This window comes from Oryctolagus cuniculus, chromosome 4 (genome assembly GCF_964237555.1).
Source record: "Oryctolagus cuniculus chromosome 4, mOryCun1.1, whole genome shotgun sequence".
Classification (NCBI taxonomy): domain Eukaryota; kingdom Metazoa; phylum Chordata; class Mammalia; order Lagomorpha; family Leporidae; genus Oryctolagus; species Oryctolagus cuniculus.
Genome location: NC_091435.1, coordinates 70,963,366 through 70,979,460, shown reverse-complemented (window position 1 = coordinate 70,979,460; position 16,095 = coordinate 70,963,366). Strand labels below are relative to the sequence as shown.

Sequence of the window (16,095 nt, the reverse complement as noted above, 5' to 3'; positions counted from 1 at the left end):
GAATAAAGGGAAAAGAAGGAAGGAAGAGCACAAGAAAATAGATTTGCCCTTTGAAGATTGGAAAGAAATGATTCATTTTTAATACAATATCAATTTTCTTATTTATGAAGAATAGAGGGTAACAGAAATCACGTTATTCCTTTCACTAATATTTTTAAAAGATTTTTATATTTATTTGAAAGTCAGAGTTACACAGGGAGAGAGAGGCAGAGAGAGAGAGGTCTTCCATCTGCTGGTTCACTCCCCAGTTGGCCGCAGTGGTTGGAGCTGTGCCAATCTGAAGTTTCCTCCATGTCTCCCACACGGGTGCAGAGAGCTGGATCAGAAATGGAGCAGCTGGGTCTCGAACCAGTGCCCATAATGGATGCCGGCACTGCAGGCGGCAGCTTTACCTGCTATGCCCACTGACCCCCCTTTCACTAATATTTAAGACATTCCTACAACATATTCATTTTATGTACTATACTAAAGACTAGAATAAAATTTTCAGAAAAAAGCACTTGCCCTCAATTTACAGTCTTATGTGAAGACAATTGCAATGCAATGTGATGATTATTTTGACAAGATTATGCACAGGATATTGGATTCTAGAGGAAATGACATCTAAACTAAGACTCTAGGGATATGTATAAGCAGTCCAGTATTGTTTCAATGGTTACAACTTCAAGTTGATTGTATTTTGAAAATGTAATTCCTAATACTTCTCTGAATTCTAATTCTGTTGTTTTTAAACTAAACCTTATACTTTCATGTATGAAGTTGTCAAGTTTAGGGGCTGGCACCGTGGCCCAGTAGGTTAATCCTCTGCCTGCAGAGCCGGTGTCCCATGTGGGCGCCGGTTCTAGTCCCGGCTGCTTCTCTTCCAATCCAGCTCCTTGCTGTGGCCTGGGAAAGCAGTAGAAGATGACTCAAGTCCTTGGGGCCCTGGACACATGTGGGAGACTGGGAGAAAGCTCCTGGCTCCTGGCTTTGGATTGGCTCAGCTCTGGCTGTTGTGGCTGTTTGGAAAGTAGGCCAGTGGAGGGAAGACCTTTCTCTCTGTCTCTTCCTCTCACTGTCTATAACTCTACCTCTCAAATAAGTAAATTAAAAATAAAATCTTTAAAAAAAAGTTGTCAAATTTAAATAAAATCCCCTATAAAAAATTAACAAGTGTTTGCTCATTCATACACTGTGAAGGGAGAATAACAGGGCAAATAGTAATATCAACATTTAGTGCATTGTAGATCAGCTATCTACTCGAGAGTTCAAATTTACTGTTTTTACACCAGAAAATTTGGTATTGAATTAAGTGCTAGCTGTTAATACTAGAAAATTCAAGTTTATCGGTTTTTAATAAGCTTAGTTTCTTGTGTATTTTGTAGCTTTATTGTAGCTGATCTGACAATAAGATCTGTACAGACCCACTAAGCTCCTGTGTGAAGGGGAGTTCATCCTGTGATTTCTTTTGCCTTCCTATTGCTCTTTATCTATTTCAATTCACAGAGTTTATTAGATAGGAACACATCTTTTTATGAATGAAAGGTTAAATCTGGTCTGCAAGGTGGCATGTACCAATGCCATCTCACTAGTCCAAGTGATCAATTTCAGTTCACAATTGATCACACTGATAGGTCTAAGAGTCAAAGGGATCACACAAACAAGTCTAGTGTCTGCTAATACTAGCTGATAGAATCAAAAAGGGAGAGAAGGATCCATCATGGGAAGCAGGATACACAGTAGACTCATAGAATGGCAGATGTCCTAAATAGCACTCTGGCCTCAGAATCAGCCCTTAAGGCATTCGGATATGGCTGAAGAGCCCATGAGAGTATTTGAGGCATGGAAAGCCAAGACACCCTGGAAAAAAAAAAAAAAAGACCTAAATGGAAGATCTCTGCAAGTGAGATCCCAGTGGAAAGAGCAGGGCCATCAAAGAAGGAGGTACCTTTCTCTGAAGGGAGGAGAGAACTTCCACTTTGACTATGACCCTGTCGGAATAAGATCGAAGTCAGCGAACTCAAAAGGCTTCCATAGCCTTGGCAACTTATGACTAGAGCCTAGGGAGATTACTGACACCATAAACAAGAATGTCAGATTGTTAAGTCAACAACAGGAGTCACTGTGTACTTACTTCTCATCTGGGATCTGTCCTTAGTGTGTTGTCCAATGTGAAGTAATGCTATAACTAGTACTGAAACAGTATTTTACACTTTGTGTTTCTGTGTGGGTGCAAACTGATGAAATCTTTACTTAATATATACTGAATTGATCTTCTGTATATAAAGAGAATTGAAAATGAATCTTGATGTGAATGGAATGGGAGAGGGAGCGGGAGATGGGAGGCGAGTGAGTGGGAGGGAAATTATGGGGGGGGGGGGAGCCATTGCAATCCATTAACTGTACTTTGAAAATTTATATTTACTAAATAAAAAAGAAAAAAATCTGGTCTGTAATTATGAAAAAATAGGCATAATTAACAAGTTTTTCAAGTCAACTTTTAAAATTTTAATTTCTAACTTTCGTAGGACTTTGTGTTTAGATAAAACACAGAAGCTAGGGTACTTCAATTTTCAAAAATAAAATAAGTTTTATTGATAATTAAAAGTTATAGTTTGTAGTAATAATATAATTATAATGGAGTACCAAGCCCAGAAGTGAGTCCAAAAGAAATGATTTTGGATTACATAGTATTTTTTCTCAAAATAGGTTTTAATTAAAATGCAAAGTTTTTATAATGTTCCTGATAATATTTACTTAGGCATTAGGGGAAATGATTTTAGTCTGAATTTAGGTTCAGATATCTTTTATTGGAGCCGGTGCCCTCTCCTCTAGGCCCAAGTGAAGCCTTTGCAGTGCCTTAAGCAAATTAAAAATTAAATATATTAATGGATTAAGAGGTATTTATAACAGGACCAACCTGTATGGAGGGAAGTGGAACCTTCCATGGAAGTTGAACTCCATGAAATACAGTAGGACCCACTAAATACCCACTGGAGAATACAGCTATGTGAACCTAGAAGTTAAAAGGACTTGAAGAAGAAAGAAAAAGCCACTCAATAGTATGTCCCTGTCTGGAGTGGTACTGATAGTAACTTTACCCACTTGACCGAAACAATTCTGGGATTTTGTAATCTGTGAGAATCTGAAGACATACCAATTAGCATCTCAAGATCAGTACTGTCCTTCAGTTCAAAGTGCAAATAAGGACTAGAATGACATCAGCAAGTATCCGTTTCTGTCTTCCAAGCCATGAGAGAAAAATTACTGTAACAATCATCACTTACATTTGCTAACTCTATTTTATTATGATATGAGAACATTTGCAGAGTCTGTTTAAAATACACAAAGTCATTCTTCTCTCGTGTGTGTTAAGGAACGTACATCACCTTGTTCTGATTCTAGCTGAGGAACTACGTTCATTTTGTCCTTATCTTCCTTTTTTTTGGGTGTTTCAGTTAAATATGGAAAATGGTCCCTCATTCTTCATATAGGGAACTTGGGAAATATTGCTGCATAAAGTTTTTAGATCCCACTGCCTCTTTCTTCAGGAAAAACAAAGGTGCAAAAAATGCTGATTGGGTTGTTCCTCTGGCTATTACTATTATTACAATGTCTCTACTACTCTACTACCTCAGTACTCTGCTTCCGCCTGGAACTCCTTGAACTCAGGTATACAGATCATTGATCACATGAATAGCTTCTGTTAGTGCTTCTCACGCCTTCACACAGGCTAATCCATCGACTCAACCTCATAACCATCATGTGGCACTAGCTTCCGACAGGCAAAAGCCAATAATGGTAACAGGACACAAGAAATTTAACTGCTGTTGAGAGACTCTTTACTACATCATTTTCTAGGCAAACTAAAATGACTTGCCTATCTCCTTTCCTTTTCCTAGCAGTTATGTCCCAGTAGTATCATTAGGCAGGATTAACAAGTAACTAATTTGTTTAGTTTGGTTGCCAATAAATAACTGTCTACCAGATCACTCACAAATACCTTGCACTGTGTTCTGTTTACATCTTTAGATGAGTTGTGTGTGTGTAATCTTCAGCACAATTAAAATGTTAGCTCAGTGAGGGGAAGACTTGTATTAAATTATCTTTTTCACATCACAATGCCAAACACAGCACCTTGCACACAGTAGATGCTCATTGAATGTTTTTAGCTTAGTGAATAAATCAGTCTGTACTAGATTGAACAGATTTGCAATTCTAAATTGTTCTTGTCATAATTTCACTCTGCATAATTAAAGTTTTACTAAGATGATTAAAAATGTGTTACTGAATTACTGGTGTAAATTCTAAAAGCAGTGGGTTAAAAAAGACCATGGCTATCTCCTTCTAAGGAAGCAGTGAGGATGAGTTGTTCACTGTAGGTATCCGTACTGGATTTTATGTGTGACTGAATTAATTTATTTCTGTTAGTAAGTTAGTCAAAATTTCCATATGGAATATTGTAACTCGTTTACCCTTACCCTGCCAACTAATATTTTTCTTATGATAAACATAATATTTATTGTAGTGAATTAACTATATTTGCAAGTAAAAAGAAAAAAATTAAAATCTTCAATAATCTCATCAAGATATAATCATTCTTAATATTTTATGTGTTCTGTTTCTCATCCACATAAGTTTATTGTGTCCACGCAACTGAACTGTACATGTTTATTTAACATTATAATACTATTAATTTGCATTCTCCTATAAAATTTAAAATATACTTTTAGAGTACCTAGTAAATTATTGCAAAATGTTCTTTTGTATAGATATTCTATATTTTAATTATTTTGCTATTGCTATACATTTAAGTTTGTTACAGCTTTTGACTATCACAAAAATTACCTTTTTGACATGAATGTTTATTCTCAGTTATATAAGATAGATTCTTAGAAGTAAAATTGCTGAGTAAAATTTTGCCTTTGAGTTTTTAATGCATTTAACAATTCATACTCCCATCAAAAGTATATAAAGATGGTATTTCATTGACCCATCATCTGAATTGTTTATTAGCTCTACACGTTTAAGCAATACTATTGGGTAGACCCACTGACTTTAATATATTGCTGTTATCAACTATGCTCAGAAGAAGTATACAAATAGTTTGCTTTTAGGAAGAATTATGAAATATTTTAAGGGTCATAATACTTTGGAGACGGCATGTTACATTACAGTATCTAATTGTAAACTGCATACTGTTGTTCAAGCTGCACTTCCATAATCTTCTGTCCTGGTTTCCCCTCCACTGGCAATTTTGCCCAAGTGTGTTTGAAGCATTCTGCATTATCTCTGATGAAGTGTTAGCATTCCCCATTGTAGCAACCAATCTCATTTCTATTTGTTGTTGTATCTTAAAGTTAATGAACATTCAAAGTTCATTTTTACTTATTTATGCATTTTGGTGGATTATTCTATAAAAACATTTTTCTTCCTCACGGATATTCAAACTGAGTTCAGATAAATTGGAGTAGTTTCATTTTAGAGAGCAGCAGTCATATTTGTATTAGGAAGGCAATAGTCTTGGAAGAATACCAAAAAAAAATCATTTTTAAGTGTTTGCCTCATCCTCTAGCGAAAGCATTTGCGTTTCAGAGGCTATGGTGAGTCTTAGTCCCTGGCCAGTACTTGTTTTTAATAACATTTGTAAGGGATTGTGTGAGTGTGTGTGTGTGTGTATGTGTATGTGTGTGTGTGTTGATTCATATGAATTTAGGGTGACTGAAATATCGTATGGTGAGCATATAGATATAAAATAACTCCCTGCCTTATGCACTCCAATTATTTCTACTTCTCTGAGAAGTTGTCTCAATATAAATACTATTCTAACCAAGTAAGTTAATTTTTACTTATATATTTGTTTTATATTTCAGAGTACCTGATAAATTGCCAGGTTGTGGCCCATAGTTGCACAGGTATGTATATGAATTACCTATAGCTATATAAATCTATGTAGTAACTGATAAGCTATTATATTTTGGTTATGAAAATTGCTTACAAATTTCATAATGTGAAAATGTTAATTTTGAGTACTGTACTTATAAATATTGACAGCTTCAGAAGATAGAACATTTTATACATACGTTGTATTTCATTCTATTGTAAGAATCAAATAAACATTTCTAAGATTTGATGAGGCAGAATAATTTTAATTACAAAGCATTCTTCTGGTGAAGAGATTAGAGAGTACTTTGTGAAACTGTACTATTAAAGTAACTAGTGATGGGAACAGTCTATGGCACAACCTCTATGTTTCTGACATTGTTTTATTTTCAAACTTATTTTGCTGCTTTTGAATTTATTTTCTGTGGGGGTTGCCTTAGGTAAGGAGTGGTTGCAGATGTACTGTCTGCTGCTCTGTCTCAAGCACTAGACGAATGAAAAAAAAAATGTTTGCACCTGTTTAAAATCTCAACCATGCAGTGTTGTGGTTCCTGGGCAACAGGCAGGAATTCTCAAAAGCTTGGTTGCACCTGCTCAATTGTTGTTTGCAGCTGTGTGTGAGAGCACAGAGAAGCTTGTTAGCAGTTTGCTTCTGCTATTACGTATTTTGTGTACTCTGAGTTTGAAAGATTCTTAGCTGATATAGACCTTGAACTATTTAGACTAGTTTATTTTAAAACTCATTGGTTTTAGCTTGCAAATTTTCCTCAAATTTTTGTTTTGTGTTTCAATTATTTTTGTAGTTGTTGTTGACTGCCCAAGATAATGTGTATGTGAACTTCTCCAAAGGATACCTGGGGATGTGTAGCTCTTCAGATAACTGGTGGATAATAATTTTTGTCCTAGTAGAGGGAGTTTGTTTGGCTCAATTGCACCATGTTGGCAACCCCACTATGTGAGCCTGGATGTAGTTATTGATCCATTTAGCTGAACAGATTTGAAAGCATTTGGCTATTAGTGGACACATGGGGCACATTCAGAAAATTTAAGGGTATATTGTAAGATGATTTTTCTATTTGTGCATGTGTCTCTGTTGTAGTTAAAGGGAGAAAAAAGGGAAAATTAAATAGTCATCCTAGAAGAGGTGCTAATATCCAGATATCGATTTCAAGGCTGCAATATTTTAATTTAATTTAACCAAATGCTAGATTCTTGGTATTTTTCTTGTTATCGTAGAAATGTTGTGTCCTTTAGTTAATAATTTATGCATTTACTGAAAATATATATTTAATATAGATAAGCTATTACAGATTGCATCTTAAGGAAAGTTCTCAGATATAATACAAAAAACTGCAATTCAATGTAAATGTGTTTAGTTAATTTCTTCAGTAGTCCCAAATTCCTAATATTGAAAACTTATTCAAATGACTTACATTGTTTTAGAAATGCTAAAGAGTTTTCAGTAGTATTTAGTTACATAAATCTTGTATTTTAGAACTGGTGTATCTTTTCTTTTTATTAGCTCATTTGGAATATGTTTATCATTTTCAAATAAATCACTGTAATATGAATTTAACATGTCTGGTAGTAAGAAACATAGGTAGATAGATAATTAGAGAATTTTTCACAGTCCCTTAATACAATATCTTATACATAGTAGTTAGTCAGTTAAAGTTCACTGGTTGAATGAATGCACTATGCATTCATGGATGGATAGTATCCTAGAAACTTAATTACGTGTCACACATTTTGGATGAGTCTTGATGGACTTACTTTAATTCTCAGACTACCAGTTACGTAAAAGGGAGAATACTGATAAACTCCAACCTTAAAATGAGAAGTTAATATATAAGAATTTATAATTTTTCATTGTTATTATAAAGAATTAAAATAACAGTATTATCAATATGCTGTACATTCATTTTTCCTGACTATAAGAAAAGTCTTTGTATTAACCCTATTTTATATACAAGATTGACTCATTCATAGCTAAGTTACTTGTCAATTTGGAGATAATTTTCAGCAAAGGAATAAACAAATCTTTAGTGTTTTATGATTACTTAGATTTTCTGAGTACTTGCTTATACTATTGTCTTCCTATCTCTATTGCACACACGTAGATAACTCTTAAACATTAAGTATGTGTTGACTTTCTTTGGGTCAAATAATATTAGAACATATTAAAATTTGTTTTTTCTAAGTACAATTAGTGGATCTTGTGTTTACTGTATATGTATTTCTAATTATTATTTATTACTCACTACATTTTAACTATAAATAGAGGTAAAGCCAAGCAAAAGTAGGATCAAAGCAGTGAAGTTACCAGCTGCTTTAGAGCCGCCCTTCTGAAGTTTCCTTTTGTGAAGCATGAGGCACTTACATCCTTGTAAGAATGGCCCAGTTTACATAATGAATCAATTTCTATTGCATCAAAATATCTTGTTTTGGCGTCTCAAATTTCAGCACCACTAATTGATAACAGTTATGGATACATCTAAGTTTGAAGTGGTTTTTCTTTCACCTTAGTTTAAACCAATGGGTAAGAGGACAATATCAAGAACATCACTCTTTTCTTTCCTGTTACTTATTGTGGCCGATGAAACCATATCCCTTAGGTAGTCTCAACATTAGAATCTGAGAGATGAGTCCAGAAAATGTATTAGTTAGAATATAAGTCACTAAAGAAGACAGATATTAGCAGCTGCTTCCATGGCCTCTACCAGGAATTATTATATGGAAATCTGAAGGAAGGAAAAATTGCCAAGCCCTAGGGTTCCTGAACGTAATTGCAGATTTCTCTGTTATTTCAGCATTAAAGAAATAAAGGAGGAGAATACACATTTATTGAGACTGTAGCATGCCTCCATGTAATTTATTTTCCCCCTTTCTCTTTTCCCTCCCTTCCTCATTTTTCTTCCTTTTACTCCATGTATTAAATGATCGCCTACTATTTGCTAGACAGAGTGCTAGGCTAGAGGAATAAAACAAAGTGCTTGTCCTCAAAAATCGTACAGGCAAGTGGGACACAAAGATGTATCAGCAGAGTTCTTTTTTGACTTCACTACTTATTATTAGCATAGACTCAGAAAAGTTACCTAATGTTTCTGATTCTTTTGCTTCCTTACTTATAAAATTGGAAAAGTAATAGTATCTACCTCATATTTTGTTGTGTTGAGAGTTAGATAACAACTACCTATAAAATTCTTAGCCCCAGGAATTCACAGAGCAAGTATGTGATAAATCATAACTGTGTTACTATTAATTCTGTCACTGCCACTACCACCACTATCACTGAAGAGAGGTCATCTAATTGTCATGGAGTAGGGATTACGGTATGGGCAATGCCATATAGATTGTCTCAAAGGTCCAAGGTAACTCTGCTATGAGAGGACTTGAGAAGAGATTCTAAAAGTCATTAATCAGTGTACTGAATCTAAAAGATCTTCAAGTATTCTTTTTATTAATATTCCCCATTTTAATTGTGTTAAAAGGATGCATAACAAAATCAACCATCTTAAACATTATTAGACGTCCAGGTAGTTGGCATGAAACACATTCATAATGTTGTACAACCATCACCACTGTTCATCTCCATAAATCTTTCATCTTCTTTTTTCTTTTTTTCTTTTTTCTTTTTTTTTTTATTTTTTAATTTTTTTTTTAAATTTTTTTTTTGACAGGCAGAGTGGACAGTGAGAGATAGAGAGACAGAGAGAAAGGTCTTCCTATTGCCGTTGGTTCACCCTCCAATGGCCACCGTGGCTGGCGCACTGCGGCCGGCGCACCGCGCTGATCCGATGGCAGGAGCCAGGAGCCAGGTGCTTTTCCTGGTCTCCCATGGGATGCAGGGTCCAAGCACCTGGGCCATCCTCCACTGCACTCCCTGGCCACAGCAGAGAGCTGGCCTGGAAGAGGGGCAACCGGGACAGAATCCGGCACCCCAACCGGGACTAGAACCCAGTGTGCCGGCGCCGCTAGGCGGAGGATTAGCCTAGTGAGCTGTGGCGCCGGCAAATCTTTCATCTTCTAAAACAGAAATGTTCTACTCATTGGAAAATATCTTCCTACTCTCTGATTCCCCCTGTCCCTGGCAACCATTATCCTACTTTTTAGTCTCTATGTTTTGAAGACTTTAAGTAATCATACAATTATAGTCATACAATATTTGTCTCTTTCTGTTTGGTTTATTTCCTTAATATAATATCCTCCTGATTTATGCATGTTGTAGCATGTATCATAATTTTCTTCCTTTTTAAAGCTAAGTAATACTCCTTTGTATGTATATACCACATTTTCCTTATCCATTCATCCATTATTGAATGTTTGGGTTGCTTCCATGATTTCATTATTATGAATCATTCAACCATGACCATGGGCACACAAATATCTCTTTGAGAACCTGCTTTTGATTCTTTTGGGTATATACACAGAATTGTAATTCTTGAATCATATGGTAATTCTATTTTTCATAAATTATTATAATTATATTAGTTTTCTCTAAATGATTGAAGTCTTTTCATAGGTATTTGTGGATAGCATTGATTTCTTCATAAGGAAAATAAGATGAGTCAGTTTTAGCAAGAAAATACCTTCTATTCATGTATGTTCAAATGTTTTAAAGGATCTTGTGATTACTTAATAAATCAGCATCTTGGAAGCCAATAGTGCTTTTAGGATATTGATTCTAAATCCATTGCTTGAGTTTGAATATAGGAGATTTGGATTCCAACTGACCTTCACTGAAATCCCACTCCACAATTCAGTAGCTGTGTGACCGAAGCAAAGTTCCCTATGCTCGCTGCTATGGTTTGGATGCGGTTTGTTCCTTAAGGGTTCATGTGTTAGAGGCTTGGTCTAGTATATAACATTTTTGAGATATTGGACAATTTAAGAAGGTCATTAGGTCATTGGGAGTATCACTATCAAAAGAGACTGAGCAGTTCTTACGGGGCCCAAGTTCCCACAAGATTAAGTTATTACGAAAGAGTAACTCTGGCACCCTTACATCTTGATGTCCTTTCTCATCAAGTGATTCCTTTCACATGTGCTCCTGCTGTGATGCCATTACCTGTGATTCCCTCACCAGGAGCTGAAAAATAGGGCCACCTGATCCTGGAGTTTTAGGTTACAAAACTGTTAACTAATTGAACTTCTTTTTGTTATACGTCATCCAGCCTCAGACATTTTGTTATAGCAATGAAAAACTAATGCACGTAATTAGTCTCAAGTTGTCTTCTGTATAATGTGACAGTAGTAATGTCTATCTTTGTAATGATGTATATTAGGAATAAAAATATATTAGCTTTAGAAAATATTTTATTTGACCTACAGTATTCACTGATATTCCATACATTTTAATTTTTCCTCCCTCTTATTAAAATATAAAGTTGTGATGAGAAATATAAGAATTTACCCTTTAAAAACTTACTTTTGTCAGTTATCATTATGATGGTATCTGTTGAATATCTCAGTTCAGCATGTTACTCATAGTTAGATTTTCTTACTATGCCCGCTACATTTAGTGGGCTGGGGTTATTTAAAGAAAATTTTAGGACAAAGCTAATCACATTCATTTCCATAACTGCCGATTATATAAGTATGCTTTTCAATGAAAAGCTTATTGAAACTTATTGATACTTATTGAGTCCCAGATAATTCCCTCGTCTCTTTTGAAAGTTGGATACCCTGAAAAATCAATCTCTTAGAACAGTGAAGAACTTATCCTCAACAATGTACTTTCACATACATCCTTGTGAACTAAAGGAGATTGGCACAGTTGTCAGAATCTGAGCAGCCCAGGCTCAATGAGCATAGTTGTCAATGAGTAGATGGCTGTGTAAACTTTTGTTTTTCTCTTGAGAAGAAAATTAGTAGTGTAAAATGTCCTAATTCCTTCGAATGCAAACTCCCTCAACAGTAGAAAAGCAGATTTGTAAATTTATCTGTATGATTTTTCCTTAATTATACTTAATAAAAACTAGATGATCCCAATTATAGTAAACCATTTTCCTCTGCCAAGCTGTTCATACTTGTATTGCAGCAGTGTTTTTCTGAACACCAATCTGAAAATGATTCCTCAAAAGTAAGGGTGGGGAGAATAGCAGTAGATGTTATATAAGACTGCTCATTACTCACCTCAGGTAAATAGAATTGATTCACCTAATGTCAAATACACAGTTTTGACCATGATGTATCAAAGTAAACACTGAGGATTAATGACTTATTTATCTAGTTGTATATGAGTTTGCTAGAGCTGCTGTACCAAGATATAACAAACTTGATGGCTTAAATAGATATTTGTTTTCTCACAGTTTCAGCAGGGCTGGCTCCTTCTGAGGGCTATCAGGGAAGGATTTGCCCAAGCCCTTTCTTCTTGACTATCTTCTTCCTGTCTCTTTACGTTGTCTTCCTCAGAGCATCTGGATCTGTGGCCCAGCCTCTCCTTTTTTCTAAGGATGTTAGTCATATGGTATTAAGGCTCATGGTAGTGATCACATTTTAGCTTGGTTACCTCTATAAAGACTCTACCTCCCTAGCAGCAGACATTGTAACATAGCAAGTCAAGCCACGGCTTGGGATGCCCACATCTTATTTTTGAATATTGACTTGAGTTCCAGCTACTCTACTTCTGATCCAGATTCCTGCTAATGTGATCCTGGGATATAAAAGGTAATGACTCAAGTGGTTGAGACTTGGCTAAAGAGGAAGACTTGGCTAAAGTTCTAGGTTCCTGGCTCTTGCCAAGCCACCCAATCCTGGCTGTTACACGCATTTGACCAATGTGCCAGCATATGTAAGGTCTACCCTTCTCAACTCCCCTCCCCCACTTCTCCGTCTTCCAAGTAGATGAAAAATGAATTAGTGTTAAAAAAATACATCATCTCCCAATAAGATCACATTTAGAGGTGCTACTGGATTAGGGATCCAATTGTTTTTTTCAAGTTATAATAGTTGGATTAAGAATTATTAACATTTATGAAGTGACTGATACTCCAGGTGTTTTATATATGCTACTGATAATCCTTACGACAACCTTGGATAGATGTTATTTCTCCTATTTTACAGTTGATAAAGAGAATCTCAGAGAGGGTATAGAAATTGTCCAGTCATACAACTATTAAATGTTAAATGCTGGTATTTGAATCTAGCACCCCATGCTGTATTTTATATAGATAAGCGTCATAACAACTCAGTCAAAAGGCTCCCAAAAATACTTAGAGCATTTAAACTATTTTTATTCTTTTTGCTATTATGACTGTGCCAAAGGACATTTTATCCATCAAAAATTGTACATTATGTGATTGCATGAATGTTCAGTCATTGACTACCAACATCGTACTCCTGAATTTTTTGTTGACAGTTGTCAACAAAAAGTCTCAGTGTTTTAGCTCTCCTGCACCTGATGAAGCTTTTGGACACAGTGATTTCTAAACATGGACTGCATGAGTTGATTCTGGCCCCCATTTCTGTGGATGGCACTGAGAGCCAACTTATGCCCAGAATCTGCTTCTCTGCACATGAGCTTTCTGCTCTCTCTTTCTCCCCCTTGCCTCTCCCTCATCTTTGTTTTTTCCTTTTACCAGATAGCTTGTGATTTGTTACACAATTGCTGGCATGAGTGAAAAAGACTGAAAGGGGATAGGTGTGAAGAACAAGATGGGGAACAAGAGGGCACTTCCGAAAGTGCCTGGAAAATGCATATTATGGTGAACTTATGCATGGATTTCAGAAATGTTTTGCACCAAAGCAGGCTTATCTTTTAGATCCATTTCCTACAAACCCTTTGAAGCACCTTCTTAGTTTTGTTCATGTAACAGCCAGTGCTCTTAAAGGTAAGTGCTACAAACTGGTCCCAGCCTTATTGTAGCCCAATCACACTGAGGAGCAAGGAGCATTGTGTTCCTTGTATAAGTTTCCCATCTTACTAATAAAAACAATTTGTTTCTCATTTTGAAGTGTTAAATCAGAACTTCTGGATGACCCAATTTCATTAATAATTCTCTTAAGCAACCCTTGTACTCATTTATAAGATTTTTTTCCTACCCACTGTCTGTCTAGCCTGGTTTAAAATTTTTATATATGTACTTTTAAAAAATTGATTAGCTGGAGAGCTGCCCATTCCTCTGTGCTGTATAATAAGGATTTAAAAACTGCACACTGAATTCTGTATAGTGTAATTAAAACTGACCCACATTTGGACCTGAGTACACCAGGACTTAGCCAAACTTGCCATGAGCTGAGTTCTGGTGGCAGATGGGAACTAATGAGGACACACTCCACTCCAGAATTTCCCAGCTGCTTGGCCCCTTTTTGTACAAACAAGGTTTGGAGCGAAGTCCGAATCCCAAGAGCATGTTCTGTAAATGTGCTGTACCCAATGATTTGGGAAATGTTCTCACAAAATCAGACATTGCAAGGTATACTCAGGACCTCAATTACTGTCAGATTTAAAACATAAAAATTCAGAGAGATCTTTTGTGATCTTTCCAGCCAGTTTTTAATTTCAAAGTGAATAAAAATCTCATCTTCAACCCCACCCCCATTGGCTTTTCTCCTGTGCCTGGCAATGGAGTGAGAACTTATATCAAAACCTGGAGACTAGCAAGTAGTTAGCTCAGGGGCAGTTGTTCATCAGGATAGACTGTGTGTCTCTGTGCAACCTATGGATCTCTTCAACTGGTTTGATGTCCTGGGACTATTCAGGCAGATGTAATTGAATCAGTTTGAAGCAGCTGTAGCTGGCATGTGGTCTCTCAGATTGCTAGCACCTGCTTGTTTTTTTGTAACTCACTAGAGTGAGAGAAGTGCCAAAACCAGCATTGGTCTTGGAGCAGATAAAGCACTTCAGATCTTATATCCCATTCCTCTTCCAACCTAGCCACATCATCACTGGTACCTGGATTAATAAAACTCCTTTACATGATGAGGTCTGAGGTATACTTTTCCTTCTCATTCTTCTCAGTATTTAGATCTTGACAATACTGACCATGCTAGCTACCCTTCCACCTCCTCCCCAAAATAAAAGAGTATAATGGTGATCAGGTGGCTTGGGGCTCTCTTATCATTAGACAACTGGGTAGCCTGTGGTTTGCAGAATCATTTAAATGAATGCACCAAATTCATTTGCTATTCCAGCACAGTCTTATTGGCACAGAGAATGAGCAGTTAATGTATAACAAACTGTGAGCTGTTATGGAATATGATAAATAAACTTTCTTAGCAGGGGGGATTTAAAATGGAGCTGTTTCTCTAATGTAAGTTCTAAACTAATTGACATTGATTTCTTCAACATTTTCTATATGCAAGAGGATACAGTCTACTAAAATAGAATTTAAACTTATACAGCATAATGAGATGACAAACATATTTTTAAAATATAGATTTGTAATTGTTCTCAAAAGATTTGTTCAATATAAAAATACATCTTTACCTTACCTTCTCTTTATTCCATTTTATTTGTCATGCATTTAATTGTTAAGTGATACCAGTATCCTAACGTTTAATTTGAATCTGTAGATGATAAAAACAACATTCTCTGTGAAGAATTGAGAGGGATTCAAGAAAGATTTTGTCCTCTATAAGTTTATACAAATTTTTACAAAGGCAATTTTATCTTATAAGTACTATGGTATTCTGAACATTGGCTTGGGGTGATTTCTATTTTAACCATAGTCCTTCTATTTAAGAATCTTTTTATCCCTGGATTCAGGGAATAGAGACAATATTTTAAAGTGGAAAGGGTATACAGTTCAGAAATAGGTATGGATTAAATTTCTCAGCTCTGACTTTTCACTGTGAGATGGTGAGCAGCCCTTGAAGTTCGCTTAGGCTCAGTTTCCTCCTCTGTCAACTACAGATGACAGTATACCAAAGCTCTTGGAATTTAAAATGAACCCTTCTTCCTCTCCTCTGTCATCATCAACACAATTCTACTCTGAGCCAAAGTAATAAAATCTGATCTAGTGCATGGATTCTTCTTTTCCCACCACTTCTATTATTTGCTTTAGCTTTTGCAGATTTATTCTACACTTTGAAAGAGCACTTTACTTATCTAGAAAGAAGCAAAATTTTAAGAATCACTCTATAATCTAGACATCACTAATATTTACTGTTGAGAAATTTGCTTCTTAATAATAGTTCCAACATTTTTAATAGGGGCTGCATAATATTAATAAATTATATATATATATAATAGCTATTATACAAATCCAGATCATTGCCTTATTTATTTAT

At 35.6% G+C, this 16,095-nt stretch overlaps 1 protein-coding gene across 29 annotated transcripts in view; it reads left to right on the top strand.

Annotated features, from left to right (window-relative positions):
* Positions 1-16,095, top strand: part of ZBTB20 (zinc finger and BTB domain containing 20) — an 877,267-nt gene that overhangs the window by 261,210 nt on the left and 599,962 nt on the right. For all 29 annotated transcript variants that reach the window (XM_070072152.1, XM_070072132.1, XM_070072154.1 and 26 more), the window contains exon 3: positions 5,853-5,894. The gene's annotated coding sequence lies outside the window, so the exon portion shown is untranslated. The remainder of the gene's footprint in view (positions 1-5,852; positions 5,895-16,095) is intronic.